The sequence below is a fragment of the Lissotriton helveticus genome (assembly GCF_964261635.1).
Source record: "Lissotriton helveticus chromosome 1_1 unlocalized genomic scaffold, aLisHel1.1 SUPER_1_unloc_56, whole genome shotgun sequence".
In the NCBI taxonomy this organism is placed as follows: Eukaryota; Metazoa; Chordata; class Amphibia; order Caudata; family Salamandridae; genus Lissotriton; species Lissotriton helveticus.
The window spans coordinates 1474709-1498663 of record NW_027611699.1 but is presented as its reverse complement, the minus strand read 5'-3'; the positions used below and the strand labels follow the sequence as shown (position 1 = coordinate 1498663).

General features: G+C 46.7%; 1 protein-coding gene across 1 annotated transcript in view; it reads left to right on the top strand.

Moving 5' to 3' along the window:
• Positions 1-4332: 4332 nt before the first annotated feature.
• LOC144806246 (uncharacterized) overlaps positions 4333-23955 on the top strand; it is a 45035-nt gene continuing 25412 nt past the window's right edge. The window contains exons 1-3 of the mRNA XM_078672648.1: positions 4333-4395; positions 21381-21431; positions 23280-23399. The gene's annotated coding sequence lies outside the window, so the exon portion shown is untranslated. The remainder of the gene's footprint in view (positions 4396-21380; positions 21432-23279; positions 23400-23955) is intronic.

Sequence of the window (23955 nt, the reverse complement as noted above, 5' to 3'; positions counted from 1 at the left end):
AATGGCTACCTGCTTTGCCTCCACCGGCAGAAGAGGAAGAACTTTCTTCAGCATCCTTAGGAGGCCGAAGCAAGTAGCCGCACGTTTTGTGGCCTGAGTGTTAAAAGAAAGGGTCTTGTCTAGCCAAACCCCAAGGCTTTTTATATTGTCCTTGGGTATTGGGGGGGTACCAAGACATGAGGGCCACAAGGGGTTGACAGAAGTAAGGTTAGTGGGACCCAGGAACATCAGCTCCGTTTTGTCCCCATTCAGCTTAAGGAGAGAGGAAGTCATCCATCCCTTTACCTCCTCTAAGCATATTGCCAGACCACCTGGGGATGGCAAGCCCTGCTCCTGCGCCAAGGAGACCACTAGCTGGGTGTCGTCCGCATAGATGATCTTGATGCCAAACGGACGAACAACCTCAGCCAGTGGTCTCATGTAGATGTTAAAAAGCGCAAGGCTTAAAGAGGAACCCTGCGGGACTCCACACTTCAGTGGCCTGCTTGAGGATACCGAGTCCCCATCAAAAATTTGGAAAGACCTATCACTCAAAAAGGATTTGAACCATAGCCATGCTCCGCCAACTATTCCGACACTCGACAGGCGTCCCAGCAAGATGTCATGGCTGACCGTGTCGAATGCCACGCTTAGATCAAGGAGGATCACTGCCACTGACCCTCCCTGATCCAAGATCTTTCTGGTTGCCTCAGTGACTGCCAGCAGGGCGGTCTCTGTCCCATGTCTGGGTCTAAAGCCCATCTGGGTAGCATCTAAAAGTTGGTTGTTCTCGAGGAAATGCACCAGATGGACGTTGATGTGCCTCTCGAGAACTTTGCTTACCCAAGGGAGCAGAGAGATAGGACGATAACTACTGAAGTCACCGGGTTCCAGATTAGTTTTTTTTAGCAGAGCACGCACCATGGCCTGCTTCCAGGCAGGCGGCACGATACAGGAAGTAATGGAGGCATTTAGAAGGTTCAAGATGGTCGGCAAAATAACCTGAGGTGCCAGCATCATGATTTCTGGGGGTGCTGGATCACACCGAGATCCGGATTTTACTTTGCTGGCTATGGAAGCTAAAGATTCAGGGTCTAGTGGCGGAAAGTGATCTAGCGTAATAAGAGATTGGGATGGCATATCCTCCCAGATTGTCTGGTCCTGGGCTATGGGCCGTGGTGCTATAGAGGGGAAAAAAGAATAGATTTGAGTGACTTTCTGAGAAAAGAAATCTGCCAAGTTATTGCAGTGGGCTGTGGATTTGTCCAAGTACATGATAGGGGAGGGAAGTTTGGTCAACTTCTTCACTATTTGGAAGATCTCCTTGGGCTTGGACTTAGCTTGTATAATTTTATCAGCGAAGTATATAGATTGCGCAGATTTGACCTCAGCTTAATAGATTTTAATTGCCTCTCTATATTGGACTTTATCGTCCAGTGCGTAGCCTAAACATCAGCGTCTTTCCATTTTCCTACATTGGCGTTTCTTATCCCTAAGGAGCTCTGAGTACCAGGGGGCAGTTTTTTGAGAACGTTTCAATGTAATTTTGCTAAGGGGTAGAGTGGCATTGATGGACTGTGCAATCCAGTCTTTAAATTCCTGGTTGGTTACACACGGATCCTCATTGTAGGAGGGCTAGCCCATCTCAAGTCTACTGGTCCATAATTCGACTGGTAGTTTGGCCCAGCTTCTAGCCCTCCTTACGATAGATCTAGAAGGTACTGCCTTGGGTATAGTCCAGGTGAGAGGCACCAATAGATGGTCGGTCCAAGGGAGGGGAATTGGCAGTCCCACCGCGATCTCTGTGCAATTACTAAACACAGGGTCCAGCAAGTGGCCTTTAATATGGGTAGGAGCCTTTACTCGTTGGACTAGCTGTAATGCCGCTAGATCATCTATAAGTGACTTAGCAGTATGGTCCAGGGCGACATCAAAATGAAAATTGAGGTCCCCTAGCAAAGTAAAGTTAGAGGCGATTCTGGCTCGTTCTGCTAGGACGGTCGGAAGGTGGCTGTGGAACTGTTTAGAGGGTCCCGGGGGGCGATATACAACAGTACCGGAAAAGCAGTTGTTAGGGGAAAATTCCAGACTGAACGCTAGACTCTCGCAGTCTGGAATTGATTCAGGGATGACTCAACAGTGATATTGTTCTTTATATATAATGGCTAGGCCTCCTCCTCTCCCCTCGGGGCGATCCCGCCGCGTAATTTGAAAACCCGGGGGAAGGGCTGTCGCTTTATCGGGGTCAGAGTCCGTCGTAAGCCATGTCTCTGTGAGAAATACTGTATCTGGCATACGTTCTTCCAACAGAAGGGCGAGTTCTATCTTGTGTTTCGGAAGGGATCTACAGTACAACAATAGCATGCAATAGTCCTGCTTCGCTTCCTGAGGCTGCATCGGTTTAAGGATCTCTTTAGACCTTGGACAAAACGCTGGTAGCTCTGGGGCATAAAAAAGGGTTCGAACAGCAACCAGGTCCTAAATGCTTCATACTGTGAAGGGATTCCGCGCTATAATACCTGGGTTTTGATGGCTGCGATGAAGGGGGGGGGTGGCCCTAAGCCCGGTCCCGGTGCGGACGGGGAAGCGTCATTCTTTTATCCTCAGTGGAGGAGGGCGTGAAGCGTCCTACTGCTGGACCGCTACCCTATTCCTCCCACCAAGATGGCCTCCTAGCCTTCTGGCGTCAGCACCTGAATCGGCTGTACCGGTCAAGGAACGTTTGCGAGGGGCCTCGGTACGACCTAATTCTCCCACCGAGGGGTCAGGGATGAGTGCTGATAAAAATGAGCGATTAAAATATTTATAATGTTTTAAAAATATTTTCAGCAAATCAATTTATTAAATGCCCGTGGGCAACAGGGATAGCATAAAGAGCCCCCGGCTTCCGCCTCAGGGGAGAAAAAAAGCAATTCAGTTACAGGTGTGGGTTTAAGGCACAAGTGGGAAGTAATGGGAAATGCCCGGATCAAGGACAGTGTTGCAGTGTTGGGGCATTTTCAAGCAGTATGAGTGTATGCACTACTGCTGCACAATTGATGTTAATGAGGAAGAATGTCCCCAGAGGGAATAACTTAGTTTTAGCCATTGATTCCATAGTTCGTTCCACCTTCCTGCGACAGGTAATGTGTCCCTTGTGTATCATTCATGCTGGTGCGGTGCTGTTAAATGGAATGGCGGATTCAGTACTACCCATCAAGATTTTGTGTGATGTAGCCTTTGATAAAACTAGAGCTGTGAGAAACAGCTGACCAGCTCCAGTATAAATCCCCACACCTTAGGTGAGCAGGATATCGATATATACTGGATTACTTTGTTAGTCTGCTGGAATGATTGGGTAAAAAGATTCACTCAAAAATGTATGTATCTATCAATGGAAGGTAAGGGATGGAATGGCAGAATCAGACTAAGTTAGTTTCGCTATGAGGCCGGTTCCTGATAATCCAGCGGTGTTGAGTGACATGCCTGTATCGAATGTAGATTTTGATGCCAATGACATTAAGAATACTTTACTACAGTCTCCTGATGTTTACCGAGTGGGAGCAGTGAATGGGTTGAGCATTGTATCAAACTTAAATCTCAGGCAGTACCTCTCATTCATAGAGTGCGCTCTGTTTTTCTGAGGTTACGGAGTGAGCTTACTGAACTCTTACATGATTTATGATACCAATTCCTCTGAATGGTTTCATCAGTTTTTATTGTCCAGAAGAGGTCTGGGGGCATGCATCTTTTAAAGTTCACAGACCACAGCCCTTTGCTTTGAATTCTTAATGGTGTCAGTAAGGCCCCTGTAAGGTTGCTAAGGCTGTTTTTAAAATTACATCTTTGGCATCAAATTAGTACACAGAGACAGACACTACAGGGCTGGCTGCTTATCTAGAAAGCCACTTTTGGGTAGTTTGGTCACGAGGATTTGGATGTTCATGAATGTTTGTGGCAGTGGTGTTAGACGCTGTCCATGATGCTGCTTGTGCTGACCCAGGAGTGGTGCCAGTTCACAAGGACTTCACAGACGGTCTCCCCTGGGACTTGTGCTTAAGTGCTGAGGTGTTTGGGTGTGCTCAAGTTGTGGCAGATCTAACTGTGGCTCTGTATATGTTGTGAGACCCGATTCTTTTGTTCTACTTGGGAAGCTGAGACCATGCTTGTTGAATATTCACCCAATGTGAGTGGTGAGGTCCGCATTGCAGGTCTGCCTGAAGTTATGATGCTGCCGACAGTAGCGTGTCTGCTAAAAGCGATGGCGTGACTGGTGGAACTATAAAGCCAAATAAAAGAAAGTTATCTTCCGACACCACAGTCTTCGTGACTGAGACCAGTAATACTGAAGACTCTGAGACTCACAGCAGTAATTTCTCCTTTCAGAGCGTTATTGCTGCAGATGGAGTGAAGCCCAGAAGTAAGCACATTACTAAGGTACCAACAAAGTTTAATATTTTTCACTTGTATTAACTGTTTCTCTTTTGCAGCATTTGGAAATGCATTTTCTAGTTTTGTTGCTTTTTGTTTCGTTTTTTCTTGTAGGCTGTTACCTTGTTTAAAGGGAATGATGTTGTAGTGTGTGACCTTCATGCTGCAGTTTGCATTTCATTACCATCATTTGTGGCGATCTGTGGTCCTGTTTCTCTGCTCTTCTTGTAGTAGCTCCTATCAGACTATGGAATGTTCCCATGAGGCACAGGGTCAGACTGATTTGCATATGGCCATGTCTGAACTGGGGTGGCAGAGTGGGCTAAAGAACGGTGATGCATTAAACCCAGATCTGTTGATTGGGTGTGAGTGTTTGATTGGTTCAGATGCTCCGTCCATCACCACCCCCTTTTGTACCGCTTTGTTCGCCATAAGTTGGCACGGTATGCTCAGACGTTGAGTCCCTTGCTCACTTTGCCACTGGATTCAAGCAAGCCTGGCTGAAGACGGCTGGAATGACAGAAACCGGTCCTAGGAAGCTTGATTCCGGTCCAGGGAAGGCATGGCTTGGCAGTTCGGGCTGGACTGTTCCCATGAGGCACAGGTTCAGACTGATTTGCATATGGCCATGTCTGAACTGGGGTGGCAGAGTGGGCTAAAGAACGGTGATGGATTAAACCCAGATCTGTTGACTGGGTTCGAGTGTTTGATTGGTTCAGATGCTCCATCCATCACCATCCCCTTTTGTACCGCAAGGTCAAAATCAGCCACTGGCTTTCATCAGTAGAAGGCCAATCCCCAGGGATCAGCGTTGAAGTGCCATTTAGATGGGTGCCTTTGCTGTGGTTTGGTCCCTTGAGAAGTTTGGGTCAAACCTGTATGGCTCTCACTTCCAAATTCAAACCTTCCACAGGCCTCTCCGATGGTTAATACAAATGAAAGGTGAAAATCCCAAATGGCTAAAGTAGTCCATCTCCCTACAGGGAATAGACTTTGAAGTGAAACAGAGACCTGGGACTGCCAATGCAGATGGACTTTCCAGGTTGTCCCATTTAGACGATGTTAAATGTTACGTTATGTTAAAAATACTTATAAAGCGCGCACACACCACAAGGTTTCAGGGTGCTGCGGACAAGGGAATCCTGCCGCTAAGTGAATCATTCATAAGCCTGGCGAAATAGCCAGGTCTTTAAGAGTTTGCAAAATTGAGGATATGATATCATCGATCTAATGTCCTGAGGGAGAGAATTCCGAAATTGAGTGGCCAGAACCGTAAATCTTAGTCCCCCCAATTTCTAGAGTTTAAAGGACGGAGTAGCTAGGGGATTCAAAAGGGATGACCTAAGATCCTGAATGCGGATATGTCTCTGTACCTGAGTAGATACAGAGACTGGGCAGTTGCCATGGGGCGCTTTAAAGAAGAGGCATTCCAACTTGAATGCACCGCGTTCGACTACCAGAAACCAATGTAACTTTTTCATAAGATGGGTGACATACTGCATTCTTGCCTGGCAATAGATTAATTTAGCAGCCTGGTTCAGCACTAGTTGCAGTTTTTTAGATTGATATGCCGGAATGCCAAAGTATGAAGTTAGTGTAGTCAATGTGAGAGATGACTAAGGCAAAAGCAACTTAGGTAAGAGCTTCAGTAGTGAGAAATCTGCTGTTCTCCAATGATGGGGTATCTTTCATAGATTCACATGCTTGAATCATTCCCCGTCGTTGAAGTGGGATTCCCACGGGACATAGAAGAGCAATATAGCAATAACATACCGAAAGCACAGCTAAAAGAGCAATAGGAAGTATTGTAACATGGACGTTAATAGGAAAAAACATGTCACTTTAATAACTTGTCCAAGTTACTAGATATGGTACAAACTCCAGCCAATCAGGCAACAGCACCCTCTGGAACCTTCTCCTCAGAGGCTCAGGCTCTCAGATTTTCTACTGCACGTCGTGTGAAGGGAGTCTCCCTGAGCTCTGCTCAGTAACTCTACCTTTTCCCTTCAGAAACTCTTCAGAATATCTTAACTGCTTTGTCTACTACAAAAAGGTCACTCATCAGACACTATGAGTCTTGTGGGAAATTCTGGCTTCATTCCGAAGACCCCCACAAAAAGTGTATCTACTTCCTCCACCCTGAACATCAGGTGAGAGATTGTAAAATCTGCAGGACTTTTCTTCAAAAGACTTTAAGAGACAGAGAGGGAGGTCAACTTCTGTGGTTACAGAAACTCAAGACTAAGTATATCAGATGTTGAGAGTGATTCCTCTCTCAGGACTGTCATCTCTAAGAAGAGGGCTTGTGAGACGGAGATGGTATCTGCTAAGGCTAAGCTGCTCAAGAAAGACCACACCTCTTCTCATGAAGACCAGACTTCTTCCTCAAAAAGGGCTCCTGTTCCTTCTAAGGGACTACTCATGCCCTCTACACCTCCGAGATCTAAGTCTCAGGCGTCTAAGTCTCTTCCTGAGACAAATTTGCCTAAAAAATGGGTTCCTCGTCAACGATGATTTCCGTCGCCACTGCTACAACAAGAACTTCCACCTTCTCTTCTCCTCAACGTACAATGATTATGTTGTCGGCGTCCTCTCTGTCGACGTTTGTCATGGTGTCGGTGAAGCCTCGCTCGTCTGCCACCTCCCTCACTTCATCATCGACAAAAAAGAGGTCTGTCTCCGGTCAGTCGTCGACGGATGCCTTCTCGCCGACGAGACGGTCGATGGCTCTCAAGGCTCCACCTGCTTCGTCGACGGTTGCCTCGTCGACGGTTGCCTCGTCGACAGCACAGAAGCTTTTCCTTACGGAACTTCAACCCCTCTCTTCGTCGTCGACCGCTGAGTCGGTGGCGGCATCCTTGGTTCCACCTTCAGCTTTGATGTCTCTAGTCCCCTTGAAATCTTCAGCAACACTTTTGCCACCTTCAGGAACGTCGGATGTTTCCTTACTTCAACGTAGGAACTTTTCTTTGGATCTATTGCCGATTCAACCATCTCCAAATCTTTCTGTGGAGCTTTTTGACTATGGGGCTAATGAGGAGGTTTCGGAAGAGAATGACCGGTTCCGTGCTGCTTGTACTCCTTCTGAGCTTCTCATCAAATGACAAGATATTGATGATGACCAAGGATATGATTATTACCCTGAGCCTAATACTCAACCACCACTTGTGATCCAACTGTGCAGATGCCCATGTCTCTCATCTCTAATTTGCAACATGTGCTTGATGACTACTACCGCCGATTTCCTCCCTGGGAGTCGGCCTCATCTGTCCCACAGATGCCTCTTCCTCTGCCTTCATCGATCATCAGGCCGACCCCTCCGGTGGCATCGATGTCTCATCTCCCTGAGGACGCACACACAACTGACGATGACAGCGAAGAAGGGGAGTGGGTGATAGATCCCTCCTTACTGAGTGGGACAATTATTAAATTCAGACTGCGTCATCTACTGACAAAACTGAAGAGACGACCTGGCACACATCACTTTGTGCCATTCCCATGAACACTACTCTAGGGATGTCTTACACATATCTCGGGCAGTGAGTTAAAATTCACAGATTTATATATTGCGGCTCATCACCCGTGATGATTTCTAGATGCTGTCTATGGTCACAGGCTGATAAAGTGATTTGCCCAGAATCACAGAATGTTGCACTGAAGCAGAGACTCAAACCCGTATCCCCAGTTCCCAAGTCAGGGGAGAGTGCCTGCACACTTTGTGGCTGAGAACAATGCCTTTCCTGGGTGGAGGTGTTCACTTCTCCCCTGGACAGGAAGAGCCATCCGTGGTGGGGAGCTTCAAAGGTCTTGCCCCCTTTGTAATGCGACCCCAGCCTCTCCTGTTCGAAGGAGCGGGCCTCCGTCGCGTCCTCACCCCCTTTTTGGCAGCAGGACAGGTGGGGAACCTTTGATAGAATAGGAGATGTGCCCCCCCTCTGTCAACTCCAGCCCTCGGGTGCTGGAGGCTAGGTCAAGTACACTTTTCAGTGCCCACCATCTTGAAGATGGTGGGACATGTTCAGTTATGGCTAGGACTGTGTCCGCCTCTCACACAAGGTGGGCATGTTAGAGGACCTAGACACCCAGGCAAAGGGCCCATTGGACACTACTTGTCACTTTCTTGTATCGCCCTTAAATCAAGTTTTCAGGTGGCATCCCCAGTCCCTGAACTTCAGTTCCTGACCACCTAGTTCCCCTAAGCCGCTGTTACCTACTTGTAAGGAGCCTCTGTCCGATTGCCCCAGACCCCCTTCATTTGTATTGGGTTTCCAACCTTGAACTTGCACCTGCACCCGGGCGCCCACGTGCCGCTGGTGGTGCACTGTTGGTTCTGAAGTGAACCTTGTCCAATACTGACCTTAACTTATGAAGAATGGCCTCGTAAGTAGATGTTGGCTATACGTTTGTTGAATATTTTCTTCACCCCATAGGTTAACATTGCAAAGTCTGAAAATTGCACTAATTGTCCACTTTTTATATTGACCAGAATTTCTATAGCAAAACTTATTTACTCAAGATGAAATTCTGTGGTTCCGCAAAATAAATCTAACCAAGTGTCATTTTATAAATTGGTCTCAGATTTATTCATTGATAGTGTGTCATGTATTTCCACTGTGTGTACAACAGTGTGTGTCATTTATTGCCACTGTGTGTACAACAAATGCTAAAACTACCCTCGTATACATCTAACTGCTCCCCCACACTACCACAAAAGAGCATTAGTATTATCTACTTTAGTCTCTGTAAAATCTCTGGGGATCCACTGGACTCTCTGCACACTATGGGCCAGATGAAGGTAATTTTATTTTACCACTTCTTAAATACCGAATCATACCGATTCGGTATTTAAGAAGTGGTAAAATACCGAATCGGTATTTACTGATTCGGTAAATACCGATTCCAGCAAGGGTGCAGGGAGTGTCACTTTGACACCCTCTAGCACCCCAAATACAGGCATGTGTGCCATGTGGCACACACACATGCCCTAAGGGCATGTCTGTGTGTCACATGGAACAGGTGTGCATACACAGATGTGCGTGCACACCTGAATTCGGTATTTTACCACCCAATTTGATTGGGTGGTAAAATACTGAATTCTGAAGGCCTGTGGCACTGTAAACAGTGCTACTTACATCTGGGTTTTACCGAATCGGTAAAATTACCGATTCGGTATTTTACAGATTCAGTAAATTTACCGTTTTGGTAAATTTACCGATTCTGTGAAATAATGGCCCCTACATCTCGAAAACCATTTACCGGTCGGTAACGGCCGAAATCGGCCGTTACTGACCGGTAATTGGCGACCTACATCTGGCCCAAAACCTCTTTTTGGTATAGTATAGTGAGAGCCGACTCCCCACGCTCAAGTACTCACACACACTCCGACATAGACAGACAGACACAGACACACACACACTCTCTCTGACACACATTCTCACACATACCCACCCTACCTCACATCAGAAACATATATTTAACTTCTTTATGACACCTTCAACTAGGACCATTAGTAAATAGGTTCATGCAGAATTCAAAAGATCCTTCTTGTAAGGATATCTGTGCAGTCATCCCCATGACAGGAAAGAAGAAATGCAAATGAATGAATAAAATGCTTTAGCAAGCTAAGCCTTCTTAAATTAAGAAATGAATGAAAGATAAGCCAGGAATAGAGAGAAACAGAAAAAGAAATAAGAAAGAGGCAAAAGAGTAAAATAAAGATAATAAAAACAAGGGACATAGAAAGTACGAAAGAAAGAAATGAGGCTCCCACATATTATATTCAGTGGTGCTTGTAATACGGCGGCCAGGATATCCGTCACGTTTGTGTCTGAGTAACCCGGCCAGCGAATTCTAAATCAGGCTCTTGACACTTTGCAATGTTGCTGCTGTTAACTGTGCACCATTACTTCCTCAGAAGTCACAGGCAAGAGACACCTGGTCGCCTGTAACAGGCTGTCTGAGGTTTTTTTCTCTTATTCAGGACCACCAGGGAATACCTGGCAGTGGTGATGAGAATTTGTTTTTAAATGAATCCCACTTCCTGGGAGTATATTAATCAGGGAGAAAGTTCCAGGGGTGTGAGGGTCATTAGTTATTGCTTTTTAAAAACAAACTCCAGCTTTGGAAGCTTGTTCTTGAAAATAACAAAAGTTGGTGAATGGCCACCTGAAACATCCCCAAGGGATCCAGAGAATTGTAGATCAACTTCCTATAGATGGTTGAGATTGTTTTTTCGGTCAGGGGATTATTTAGCAGCTGGTCCTCCAGTGGGGATGCATCCGGCAACTTCCCCCCTTCCCAGAAGTGACCTTGCAGAGCGTGACCCAGCTGCAAATGTCAGAACCTTTTTTAGTCACCTAATTCATACTTTTGTTGTAGGATCGTGAAGGGCACAAGCGCCTGTCCCCTCCACACATCGCCCGGCTGCTCTAAGCTAATCAATCCCCATTTTGTGAAGCCCTGAAATCCTCCAACTGCACTTAAGAGATCACCACCATACAGTGGAATAATTTCAGTCAGCTTACCTTCTCAGCCTAAACACTTGGTAGCCTCTCTCCACACCCTTACCACTGTTTAGGTATGAGTATGTAGGGCGCACTCATACTTTCTTCGATACAGCACCAGGGTGGGGTAACCTCTCTTGCCCATGGTCAATCTATCTACCCGGTAAGCTCGAGCCTCACGGTCCACAAAAACCCAGTTGTTGACTGCCATCAGCTGCGTGGCCCAGTAGTACTTGTGAATGCTCCGGACCGCCAGTCTACCTTAATAAATTCCCCTGTGCACCTTACTCAGCACGAAGTGCCACCATCCCACAACAGGAGCCAAAGTTCTCGGTCTACCCATTGAAAGAAAATGTTTGGTGGGATCTTAAAGGACATTTTTTTCACGATGTACAGGAGACCCTGGAGTGTCATCACTTTAAATAGGACCACCCAGCCAAGTAAGGAAAGCAGGAGTGCCCGCAAGTGTGGGGCAAAGCTGGTCTAATTTCGGAAGTATGTTCCTGCCTGTGGCTCTCTTGTAATAAACACGCCCAAATATTTAAAGCCATGTAGTGTCACCCGAACTGTGCACCTAGAGTGCAGCCGCAGGGTATCTGCCACCAGCAGGAATGTTAAGGACTTCTTCCAGTTGATCTTATATCCTGAATAATCTCTAAATATGTGAAAAATGTGTAGGATTCATTCACTCGAGAAGGCTGATTACGTGTCCTACAGCAAAACGTCAGCGTAGGGGGAGATTCTCTCATCCCACTCCTGATCAACTGGAATACCCCATATGAGAGGTCCTGGCGAACCTACGCACGTGAGAAGAACATAGGAGACAAGGAACATCCCTGTCGGCGGCAAAGACTCGGGAGACTGTTTTATTGAGGCGCATGCACGCTAGAGGGGCCACATACAAGAGCTTGACAGCAGCGCCACTGGTTCAGCAAAGGAATCCCCTGTTGCATGTGGTATGCCATTAATGTGTCGGAGATATAAGCGCGTTCCCTGGTGTGGCATAAAGCGTCGAGGGTGCGATGCAAGGAATGTTAAGAGCGGGCGGGAGAGCAGCATCGACAGAGGGCACAGAGGAAGGTTCTAGACGAACATTGACAGTAGGGAGGCAATCCCCTTATGTTATTCAACAAGAGGGGGACAGAAGGGCTTTTGGAAGGTCCAGCATACATGCCCAGGCCAACACTAGAGAAGAGGGGACGCAGTTCCTTAGGTGGGTCAAGAGAAGTAAAGAGAGTTCAACAATGTGTATTGTCACTAGGAGAAATGGCAGTCCTAAAATAATCGTCGGGAGGGGAATTCCTCCTTTCGGAACTAGGGCTCTCACACCCCCAGCCAGCTAGGTGCCATGCTCCATCATTTGGGCCTGCTCCTCGTTGGGTCGGCGCTGCAATACCTGACGGGCACCCAAAGAGGGGCTCTTTGGCAGAGATCTTTTGTTCTTTGCCGTTTGGTGCAGTGGAGGTAAGTGACCTATAATGTGTAGATGAGATGTAATGGTAAGTGATTCAAACAGGTTGGGTAGTCCAAAGACTGACTTTTATTCAGGTTGGCTCACCACCTGGTTAAAAGGAAGAGTGGCGACTCTGAATTAATGGTTCGGGATAACTGCGCTCTACTTCTGAGGGGTCGACATGTTTGTTGCCTCATAGTCTGGAGGATCAGTGGCGATTCATCAGGACCTAGTGAAAAACTATCAGTTTGTATGTTACATGCATATTGTGCTGTGTGTTATGTAGTTGGCTCCTCATATGCAATGCATTATTTCGCTCTTCTCATTGAGTCCATAGTCTGTTGTGCCCAGACGTAGGATCGTTTTTACTTCGAAGCGCGATAGTATGGAATCAGTGCAACATCCTTTTACGTGTTTTAGGACTGTCCATTTTATGTCTTGTGTCCCATGTCTTTATTTCTTCGCAATGTCGTACCATGGGTGCATTCTGGACTTTGCATTTAATTCTTGATCTGTGTTGAGTGATCCTCTTTTTTACTGCCTGAGTTGTTTTACCTACGTATGCAACCAGTCATAGGCATATTACACAATATATTACGTTGGTACTATTGTAATTTGTGAATTCTTCATGTATGATACTTTTGCCTCTGTATTCAAATGTATCTCCTTCGATGGCACGCGAGCATGAGATGCAATTTCCACATTGGTGGTGTCCTTTAATGTGAGGTAGTGCTAGAATGGTCTGTATGAAACCTTTGGTCTCTTCACCTGTGTATTAGCACGTACCAGTTTGTCTTTGATGTTTTTGCCAGCTGACAGCTGTCAGGGGCCTCTGTTGGTTGCTGTCTTAATTCACAGAGTTTACCATGGGTTGGGAACAAAAGTCTGATCCAAGGGGTGTACTGAGCCAGATTACTTTTGTTTGCCATGGTGGTACTGTCTGCCACCTGGGATGTATCTGTGAACAAGTTACGGTTAGGTGCTGCACAGATGAGGAGAAGAGTTCCCCGTGGGTCAGTTCAGTGTCTCAGGAGAGTGTAGATAGAGGTATCCAACTGAGTTCAAAGGGGCATAGAACTGATGATTGCCTCTGAAGTAGAGGGCCACTGTCCATGTTCTTTCACCTAAGCATGTAATCAGATGTAGTATTCATATATAGGCAATCAACGTAGCATCAGTTTGGTACATTCATGATTGATTTAATGCCTTAGATCCATATTGAAATAGTCTTATTGAGGAACACCAAGTCGCTTATTCTTATTAACCGCATGCGTGCGGCGGTTATTTTTACCCTGTGCGGCTTTTTTCTAAAAGCCGCGTTACATGACGAGCAGAGCTCATCATGAGCATGCGAGCGGCGCAACTCATGATGAGCTCAGCTCTTCATGAGCATGGAAGGGGTTAAGGGATGCAATATCAATAAGCTGGTAATCGCCATCGCATCCAGTCAGATAAAATCTTGAAAGGATTATTGCCTTTGATAAGTACTAGCGTGTAGTCTCGTCGGGTATGCCGGGTGATTGCCTATATATCTATCCTACATCTGATTACGGAAATAGCACCTTGGTGAGCTTCCCTGCACCTGCTTCACTAATGATTGCTGCTCCTGTGTGGGCATAGGGTAGGCTTCAGTGAGCTCTTACCCCTTCTTCAGCCCTGGTGCCACTGTGCCTGCTGCACTAACAATAGATGTGCCCATGTGCTGTGTAGTGTTCAATCTACAAGGATACAGAACACTAAAAAGGCCTTTGCTGCAACTGTCCAGCTGACCAGTGGCATGGACTGGACTGGTCCCGGCTGTTGGTCCTTGACTGAGCCCATATGAGGCTCTACGTGCTTCCCCTGAGGTCCTGGGAGGCTATAGAAGTGCACTCCTATTATGGAAGAAGACTTAAAGGACTAAAGTCAAAAGGTAAAATCTTTGACCAGCACGAACCTGGTTGGTGTATCCGACCTGACTTCCATCGTGGTCACCATCAATTTATGCCTAGGTCTTGCGCAACAATGGAGTATGATTGGCACCTTGTGATTCTTGGCACTATCGCTATTTGAAGCGTTACATTTCATATCTAAGATTCCGCTTATTGGGTTTTGTCATTTTAGTGTTATTTTGTTCATTACATTTTACATTATTTTTCTATTTTGTTTTTTTATATTTATTGTTTTGCATTTTGACTTTTACTGTTTTGGTTTCTGCATACATATTTTACATATTGTCCTATGTTAAGCCTGCCTGTTCCGTGCCTTAGGTACCAGGGTTTGACTCCAGGTTACTTTTAATAGCGTTGAGAATTCACTCTGGCAGGGGTTGTGATTTTTCCTCTTTCACCACAAATAATAATTCAATTTCTTGCAGAAACTAGCAGAGTTTTTAGAAATTATCTGCAAATAGGCAGTTGATAACCTACCAGGGTTGAAGCACTTGGAATATGGGACGAGTATTGTGCGGGAACAGAACCTCTACAAAATTCAGTTTAGAGATAAACCAAGCTTCACGCTTGAACGTCACAACTTTTTAAAACAAATATATTGCAGCTCTTTGCATTTTGACAGCCCCAAGCAAATTTGAGAACAGAGTGGATGTATGTAGCAGAGACGAGTTTGTGTTTAACGGTTTATCTAAGAATTTGCAGGAGAGATTACTGAGCTGCAGGAACCCAGCTCTCCCCGAGAGGTGAACATTCCTAAAAGCATAGAGCGCTACACGCTGCCATCTAGAACATTGACCTCTGAGGAGGGCGCATCACCAGTGAGTCTCATTCTTGGGACTGCTCTGGGTTGTTCTGTGAACTCCAGAGACCGGACAAAAAGGAATTGGGCTGGGAAAGCTCATCATGGCAGTTGTTACGAATGAATGAAATGAAATGAAATGTCAACTTATAAAGTGCGGTTGCTGCCCTGGGGCGTCCAAGCGCTAGCGACCAGCTGTAAAATTGCTTAAAAGGCAGAAAAAAGAGTTAGAAAGGAGCATTAAACAGAAAAGTCTTCAGCTGTTTCCGAAAGGTGGAAAGGTTTGTATTGGACCTGAGTTGAAACGGGAGTGAATTCCACAGCTTGGCGGCGTTGTAAATAAACCTCCTGCCGCCAGCTCTTGCCTTTTTTATTCTGGGGACTATAGCCTTACATGCCTGGCTAGAACGAAGGATTCTGCTAGGATGATACTGTGTTGCTAGGTCCCGAGTAATGGCCGGTCCCGTGTCCCAAAAAGCTTGGTGGAATATACACATCGCCTTAAAGGCGATTCTTTGTCAGGCTGTGCAGACCAGGTTTGGCTGACAGCCTGCGCGGCAGCTGGAGCACGGTGCGAGCCGCACAATTTTGCACAATCTTGAGCTTGCGCAGTGTATATTCCGGAAGGCCAAGATAGAGGACGTTGTTAGAATCCAAGCAGGACTGAATCAAACCCTGAATGGCTACCTGCTTTGCCTCCACCGGCAGAAGAGGAAGAACTTTCTTCAGCATCCTTAGGAGGCCGAAGCAAGTAGCCGCACGTTTTGTGGCCTGAGTGTTAAAAGAAAGGGTCTTGTCTAGCCAAACCCCAAGGCTTTTTATATTGTCCTTGGGTATTGGGGGGGGTACCAAGACATGAGGGCCACAAGGGGTTAACAGAAGTAAGGTTAGTGGGACCCAGGAGCATCAGCTCCGTTTTGTCCCCATTCAGCTTAAGGAGAGAGGAAGTCCCTTTACCTCCTCTAAGCATTTTGCCAGACCACCTGGGGATGGCAAGCACTGCTCCTGCGCCAAGGAGACCACTAGCTGAGTGTCGTCCGCATAGGAGATGATCTTGATGCCAAACGGACGAACAACCTCAGCCAGTGGTCTCATGTAGATGTTAAAAAGCGCAGGGCTTAAAGAGGAATCCTGCGGGACTCCACACTTCAGTGGCCTGCTTGAGGATACGGATTCCCCATCAAAAATTTGGAAAGACCTATCACTCAAAAAGGATTTGAACCATAGCCATGCTCCGCCAACTATTCCGACACTCGACAGGCGTCCCAGCAAGATGTCATGGCTGACCGTGTCGAATGCCGCGCTTAGATCAAGGAGGATCACTGCCACTGACCCTCCCTGATCCAAGATCTTTCTGGTTGCCTCAGTGACTGCCAGCAGGGCGGTCTCTGTCCCATGTCTGGATCTAAAGCCCGTCTGGATAGCATCTAAAAGTTGGTTGTTCTCAAGGAAATGCACCAGATGGACGTTGATGTGCCTCTCAAGAACTTTGCTTACCCAAGGGAGCAGAGAGATAGGACGATAACTACTGAAGTCACCGGGGTCCAGATTAAGTTTTTTTAGCAGAGCACGCACCATGGCCCGCTTACAGGCAGGCGGCACGATACAGGAAGTAATGGAGGCATTTAGAAGGTTCAAGATGGTCGGCAAAATAACCTGAGGTGCCAGCATCATGATTTCTGGGGGTGCTGGATCACATGGAGATCCGGATTTTACTTTGCTGGCTATGGAAGCTAAAGATTCAGGGTCTAGTGGCGGAAAGTGATCTAGTGTAATAAGAGATTGGGATGGCATATCCTCCCAGATTGTCTGGTCCTGGGCTATGGGCCGTGGTGCTATAGAGGGGAAAAAATAATAGATTTGAGTGACTTTCTGAGAAAAGAAATCTGCCAAGTTATTGCAGTGGGCTGTGGATTTGTCCAAGTACATGATAGGGGAGGGAAGTTTGGTCAACTTCTTCACTATTTGGAAGATCTCCTTGGCTTGGACTTAGCTTGTATAATTTTATTGTGGCGCCGCGGCCAGGGCGACTGACGCTGGAATCTGGGGACCACGGTTCGATCCCCGGCGGCAGGTTAGCCCAGCACCATGTGACTCTGGGCAATAGCTCGCTTAATCTTCCCGACGGCCCCCCAGCGCCTAGAGACCCTTACGGGTGATTGTGCGCTTTACAAATGTGGACTTTACTTTACTTTATCAGCGAAGTATATAGATTGCGCAGATTTGACCTCAGCTTAATAGATTTTAATTGCCTCTCTATATTGGACTTTATCGTCCAGTGCGTAGCCTAAACGCCAGCGTCTTTCCATTTTCCTACATTGGCGTTTCTTATCCCTAAGGAGCTCTGAGTACCAGGGGGCAGTTTTTTGAGAACGTTTCAATGTAATTTTGCTAAGGGGTAGAGTGGCATCGATGGACTGTGCAATCCAGTCTTTAAATTCCTGGTTGGCTACACATGGATCCTCATTGTAGGAGGGCTGGCCCATCTCAAGTCTACTGGTCCATAATTCGACTGGTAGTTTGGCCCAGCTTCTAGCCCTCCTTACGATAGATCTAGAAGGTACTGCCTTGGGTATAGTCCAGGTGAGAGGCACCAATAGATGGTCGGTCCAAGGGAGGGGAATTTGCAGTCCCACCGCGATCTCTGTGCAATTACTAAACACAGGGTCCAGCAAGTGGCCTTTAATAAGGGTGGGAGCCTTTACTCGTTGGACTAGCTGTAATGCCGCTAGATCATCTATAAGTGACATAGCAGTATGGTCCAGGGCGACATCAAAATGAAAATTAAGGTTCCCTAGCAAAGTAAAGTTAGAGGCGATTCTGGCTCGTTCTGCTAGGACGGTCGGAAGGTGGCTGTGGAACTGTTTAGAGGGTCCCGGGGGGGCGATATACAACAGTACCAGAAAAACAGTTGTTAGGGGAAAATTCCAGACTGAACGCTAGACTCTCGCAGTCTGGAATTTATTCAGGGATGACTCGACAGTGATATTGTTCTTTATATATAATGGCTAGGTCTCCTCCTCCCCCCTCGGGGTGATCCCGCCGCGTAATTTGAAAACCCGGGGGAAGGGCTGTCGCTATATCGGGGTCAGAGTCCGTCGTAAGCCATGTCTCTGTGAGAAAGACTGCATCTGGCATACGTTCTTCCAACAGAAGGGCGAGTTCTATCTTGTGTTTCGGAAGGGATCTACAGTTCAACAATAGCATGCAATAGTCCTGCTTCGCTTCCTGAGGCTGCATCGGTTTAAGGATCTCTTTAGACCTTGAACAAAACGCTGGTAGCTCTGGGGCATAAAAAGGGTTCGAACAGCAACCAGGTCCTAAAGGCCTCATACTGTGAAGGGATTCCGCGCTATAATACCTGGGTTTTGATGGCTGCGATGAAGGGGGTTGGTCCTAAGCCCGGTTCAGGTGCGGACGGGCGCAGACGGGCTTGCCTTTGGCGCGCCGCTGGCGTGCCCGCTGTGCCCGCCCGCTGCGCGGTCGGGGAAGCGTCATTCTTTTATCCTCAGTGGAGGAGGGCGTGAAGCGTCCTACTGCTGGACCGCTACCCTATTCCTCCCACCAAGATGGCGTCCCCCCTCCTAGCCTTCTGGCGTCAGCACCTAAATCGGCTGTACCGGTCAAGGAACGGCTGCGAGGGGCCTGGGTACGACGTAATTCTCCCACCGAGCGGTCAGGGATGAGTGCTGATAAAAATGAGCGATTAAAATATTTATAATGTTTTAAAAATATTTTCAGCAAATCAATTTATTAAATGCCCGTGGGCAACAGGGATAGCATAAAGAGCCCCCAGCTTCCGCCGCAGGGGAGAAAAAAAGCAATTCTAAGCCAACACGACAAGACGGCCCTTAAGTAACCTGGGCGGGCGGGAGGCGTCCTACTGCTGGACCGCTACCCTATTCCTCCCACCAAGATGGCGTCCCCCCTCCTAGCCTTCCGGCGTCAGGACCTGAATCGGCTGTACTGGTCAAAGAACAGCTGCGAGGGGCCTCGGTACGACGTAATTCTCCCACGAGGGGTCAGGGATGAGTGCTGATAAAAATGAGCGATTAAAATATAATGTTTTAAAAATATTTTCAGCAAATCAATTTATTAAATGCCAGTGGGCAACAGGGATAGCATAAAGAGCCCCCGGCTTCCGCCTCAGGGGAGAAAAAAAGCAATTTTAAGCCAACACGACAAGACGGCCCTTAAGTAACCTGGGCGGACGGGAAGCGTCCTACTGCTGGACCGCTACCCTATTCCTCCCACCAAGATGGCGTCCCCCCTCCTAGCCTTCCGGCGTCAGCACCTGAATCGGCTGTACCGGTCAAGGAACAGCTGCGAGGGGCCTCGGTACGACGTAATTCTCCCACGAGGGGTCAGGGATGAGTGCTGATAAAAATGAGCGATTAAAATATGTTTTAAAAATATTTTCAGCAAATCAATTTATTAAATGCCAGTGGGCAACAGGGATAGCATAAAGAGCCCCCGGCTTCCGCCTCAGGGGAGAAAAAAAGCAATTTTAAGCCAACACGACAAGACGGCCCTTAAGTAACCTGGGCGGGCGGGAAGCGTCCTACTGCTGGACCGCTACCCTATTCCTCCCACCAAGATGGCGTCCCCCCTCCTAGCCTTCCGGCGTCAGCACCTGAATCGGCTGTACCGGTCAAGGAACGGCTGCGAGGGGCCTCGGTACGACGTAATTCTCCCACCGAGGGGTCAGGGATGAGTGTTGATAAAAATGAGCGATTAAAATATTTATAATGTTTTAAAAATATTTTCAGCTAATCAATTTATTAAATGCCCGTGGGCAACAGGGATAGCATAAAGAGCCCCCGGCTTCCGCCTCAGGGGAGAAAAAAGCAATTCAGTTACAGGTGTGGGTTTAAGGCACACGTGGGAAGTAATGAGAAATGCCCGGATCAAGGACAGTGTTGCAGTGTTGGGGCATTTTCAAGCAGTATGAGTGTATGCACTACTGCTGCACAATTGATGTTAATGAGGAAGAATGTCCCCAGAGGGAATAACTTAGTTTTAGCCATTGATTCCATAGTTCGTTCCACCTTCATGCGACAGGTAATGTGTCCCTTGTGTATCATTCATGCTGGTGCGGTGCTGTTAAATGGAATGGCGGATTCAGGACTACCCATCAAGATTTTGTGTGATGTAGCCTTTGATAAAACTAGAGATGTGAGAAACAGCTGGCCAGCTCCAGTATAAATCCCCACACCTTAGGTGAGCAGGATATCGATATATGCTGGATTACTTTGTTAGTCTGCTGGAATGATTGGGTAAAAAGATTCACTCAAAAATGTATATCTATCAATGGAAGGTAAGGGATGGAATGGCAGAATCAGACTAAGTTGGTTTCGCTATGAGGCCGGTTCCTGATAATCCAGCGGTGTTGAGTGACATGCCTGTATCGAATGTAGATTTTGATGCAAATGACCTTAATAATACTTTACTACATTCTCCTGATGTTTACCGAGTGGGAGCAGTGAATGGTTTGAGCATTGTATCAAACTTAAAGCTCAGGCAGTACCTCTCATTCATAGAGTGTGCTCTGTTTTTCTGAGGGTACAGAGTGAGCTTACTGAACTCTTACATGATTTATGCTGTCACCAATTCTTCTGAATTGTTTTGCCAGTTTTATTGTCCAGAAGAGGTCTGGGGGCATGCATCTTTTAAAGTTCACAGACCACAGCCCTTTGCTTTGAACCCTTAATGATGCCAGTCAGGCCCCTGTAAGGCTGCTAAGGCTGTTTTTAAAATTACATCTTTGGCATCAAATTAATAAACAGAGACAGAAACTACAGGGCTGGCTGCTTATCTAGAAAGCCATTTTTGGGTAGTTTGGGTGACGAGGATTTGGATTTTCATGAATGTTTGTGGCAGCAGTGTTAGACGTTGTCCATGATGCTGCTTTTGCTGACCCAGGAGTGGTGCCAGTTAACAAGGACTTCACAGATGGTCTCCCCTGGGGCTGGTGCTTAAGTGCTGAGGTGTTTGGGTGTACTCAAGTGGCGGCAGAGCTAGCTGTGGCTCTGGGTATGGTTATGAGACCCGATTCTTTTGTCCTGCTTGGTAAGCCGAGACCGTGCTTATTAATATTCACCCAATGTGAGTGGTGAGATCCGCATTGCTGGTCTGCCTGAAGTTGTGATGCTGCCGACAGTAGCGTGTCTGCTAAAAGCAATGGCGTGACTGTTGGAACTATAAAGCGAAATAAGAGAAAGTTATCTTCCAACACCACAGTCTTCGTGACTGAGACCAGGAATACTGAAGACTCTGAGACTCACAGCAGTAATTTCTCCTTTCAGAGCGTTATCGCTGCAGATGGAGTGAAGCCCAGAAGTAAGCACATTACTAAGGTACCAACAAAGTTTAATATTTTTCAATTGTATTAACTGTTTCTCTTTTGCAGCATTTGGAAATGCATTTTCTAGTTTTGTTGCTTTTGTTTAGTTTTTTCTTGTAGGCTGTTACCTTTGGTTTAAAGGGAAAGATGTTGTAGTGTGTGACCTTAATGCTGCAGTTTGCATTTCATTACCATCATTTGCTTATCCTGGAAAATCTCCAGGGTGCAGGAGGTTTGCTGTTTCAGAGTTCTTTCTTCAGCTTCTGGACAGTTGTCGCTCTGTGGCGATCTCTGGTCCTGTTTCTCTGCTCTTCTTGTAGTAGCTCTTATCAGAGCTTCATCCATCCTCCCGCCAACGATAATAAGATGCCAGGCATCACCCAGCACACAACACAGACTATGATGTGCTACGTCTATCTGCTTGACGCAGTAAGAGCGTGGATAAAGTTCTCCGGGTCTATCAGGCTGTGAATGTAACCTAAGGGCTTAAGATGAAATGAAGAGCTTACCTCCTTCCTGAGTGGCTCCAGACTGCTGTGTGCAGACCCGATAGCTGGCAGCACCCTGGAGTATGTATGTGTAAATCAGATTACGTTGGAAGTAACCTGCAATATAGTGGCAGACAGCACCCTGCCAACAAGTAGGATTTCTCATAGTATTTTATTTCCTGACACATTAATGGAGATTGTCTTTTAACTGGCAGAAGAACAACACTGACCGTACATTTTTCTGGGTTTGTCTTTAAAATGACGTACACATTAGGAATGGCATTTCGTTCTGCTGGAATAATAACACAAGTTATCTTTCACTCTGCTATGATGTTGCTATGATGTTGGCTGCAATGCCTTCCATGTTTCATTCAAATGTGCTTTCTACAGGGCACATGCATGATTTGCTGCTGTAGATAAATAATGGTCCTGTGTACTGTGGCAGACTCAGAAATATTGAAAAACTTCATGATTTCACTTTCAGCACTTCATAGTCAAACCTTTCAATTTTTGACTCAATCATTTGGCAGAAACATAACCTAGTACCATTAAAATAGTTGTGATAGGGAACATTCATGTGGGGTTAGGACTGGCTCGACCAGAGTGCTTGCTGACTCGGAGGAGTATGGAGTTGATCACCTTGCCTGGTCCGGTGTGGAACCAAGCCAGCGATGCTTTGCTGCAGGCTCATTTGCCCTGATAGCTGGTCAACAGTTTGAGGAGGAGGAGGTGAAGAGCTGGCTAAGTGTGCCATGAGACTGGCAGTTCAGTACATCCCTGAGAAATGAGCTTTGAGTCGATGTAGTGTTCCTCTTATACCACGTGCAATTCATCCTCTCCAAAGCCTCAAGAATTCCTGGGTGTGAAGGGCGGCTGATTCTGATTGGGTGCTTGATAGTTTTCCAGAAACTCATGTTCTTGATTGTTCATGTTTGTAAGTAGTTAATTAAACACTTCCATGGATTGTATCTCTTCAGTGACACAAGTTGCAATAAAAGATTATTTGCTGTTGCAAATAAATATGAATGGCCGACGAGCCTCTGTAGGTCAAAGAATGGAAGGGCTGGGGAACTGTCATTCATCTCACTGCTAAGCAGAGCAGTGTCATGCTTCACCCTCACTCAGGCCACTGTTTTTAACTAACATCACTTAGAACACTGGGACTTTAGAACCCATCCTTTTAATGAGAAAAACAAAACTACAAGTCCCATAAGCAATAGTGGTGGAAGGTGTCACGCATGACCTGGGGGCAACATCAGATTCAGCACATCCAGTTCCATTTTTTAAGTATTTGAGACAATATTGAATTTATAACCTTTGTTTTTTATGGTCATGAGTCACCAGAATACTAAAAATGTGTCTTTTATTTTCAGGGTCAATTAAGTAATGGTCACCAGCTTGGAAGCTCTGTTAAATCTTCAGTATTTGTCATTGATCTCCACGTGTGGCTGGTTTGGGTCTGCCCCCTGCATCTATCCAGATAACTTGCACAGGTAAGGAGCTTGTAGCAGCAACATAAAACAGACAAATCACTGTATACTGTTTTTGGAGGTTCAGTCCCAGCGACATTATTTGTAACTGAACGCAGACACCGTAGGAAGCATGTGCTTTTAAGACAAGTTGCGTTCACTCACCTGAAGGTGACATGCTTCCTCATTGGGCTATACTCCTCACCAGGCCGTCGCTACAATGCCTGGCGGGCAGCACAAGAGCGCACTTTGTCTCACATCTTTTATTAAGTACGCCGGATGAGCATAGTAGGACAGAGGATGTTGCGTCATAAGATGTGAGATTGGTGAAGTCTGAATATAAGATCAACTATCGACCAGTTGCCACAATATAGTTAACCCCTTCGCTGCGGCGGCTATTCCGCTGCAGCGCTACGGGGGCGGGGGGGCCGCGCAGCGCTCACACGCTGGTGACGGAAGCGCTCCGTCACCAGCCTCGGGTGAGCTGTGCTGATGACGGAGCGGTTCCGTAATGGCCCCGCACACTCAATAGAACGTGCCGCGCAGGAGAGAAATGAGCGTCAACGTTTTTCATGCCTTG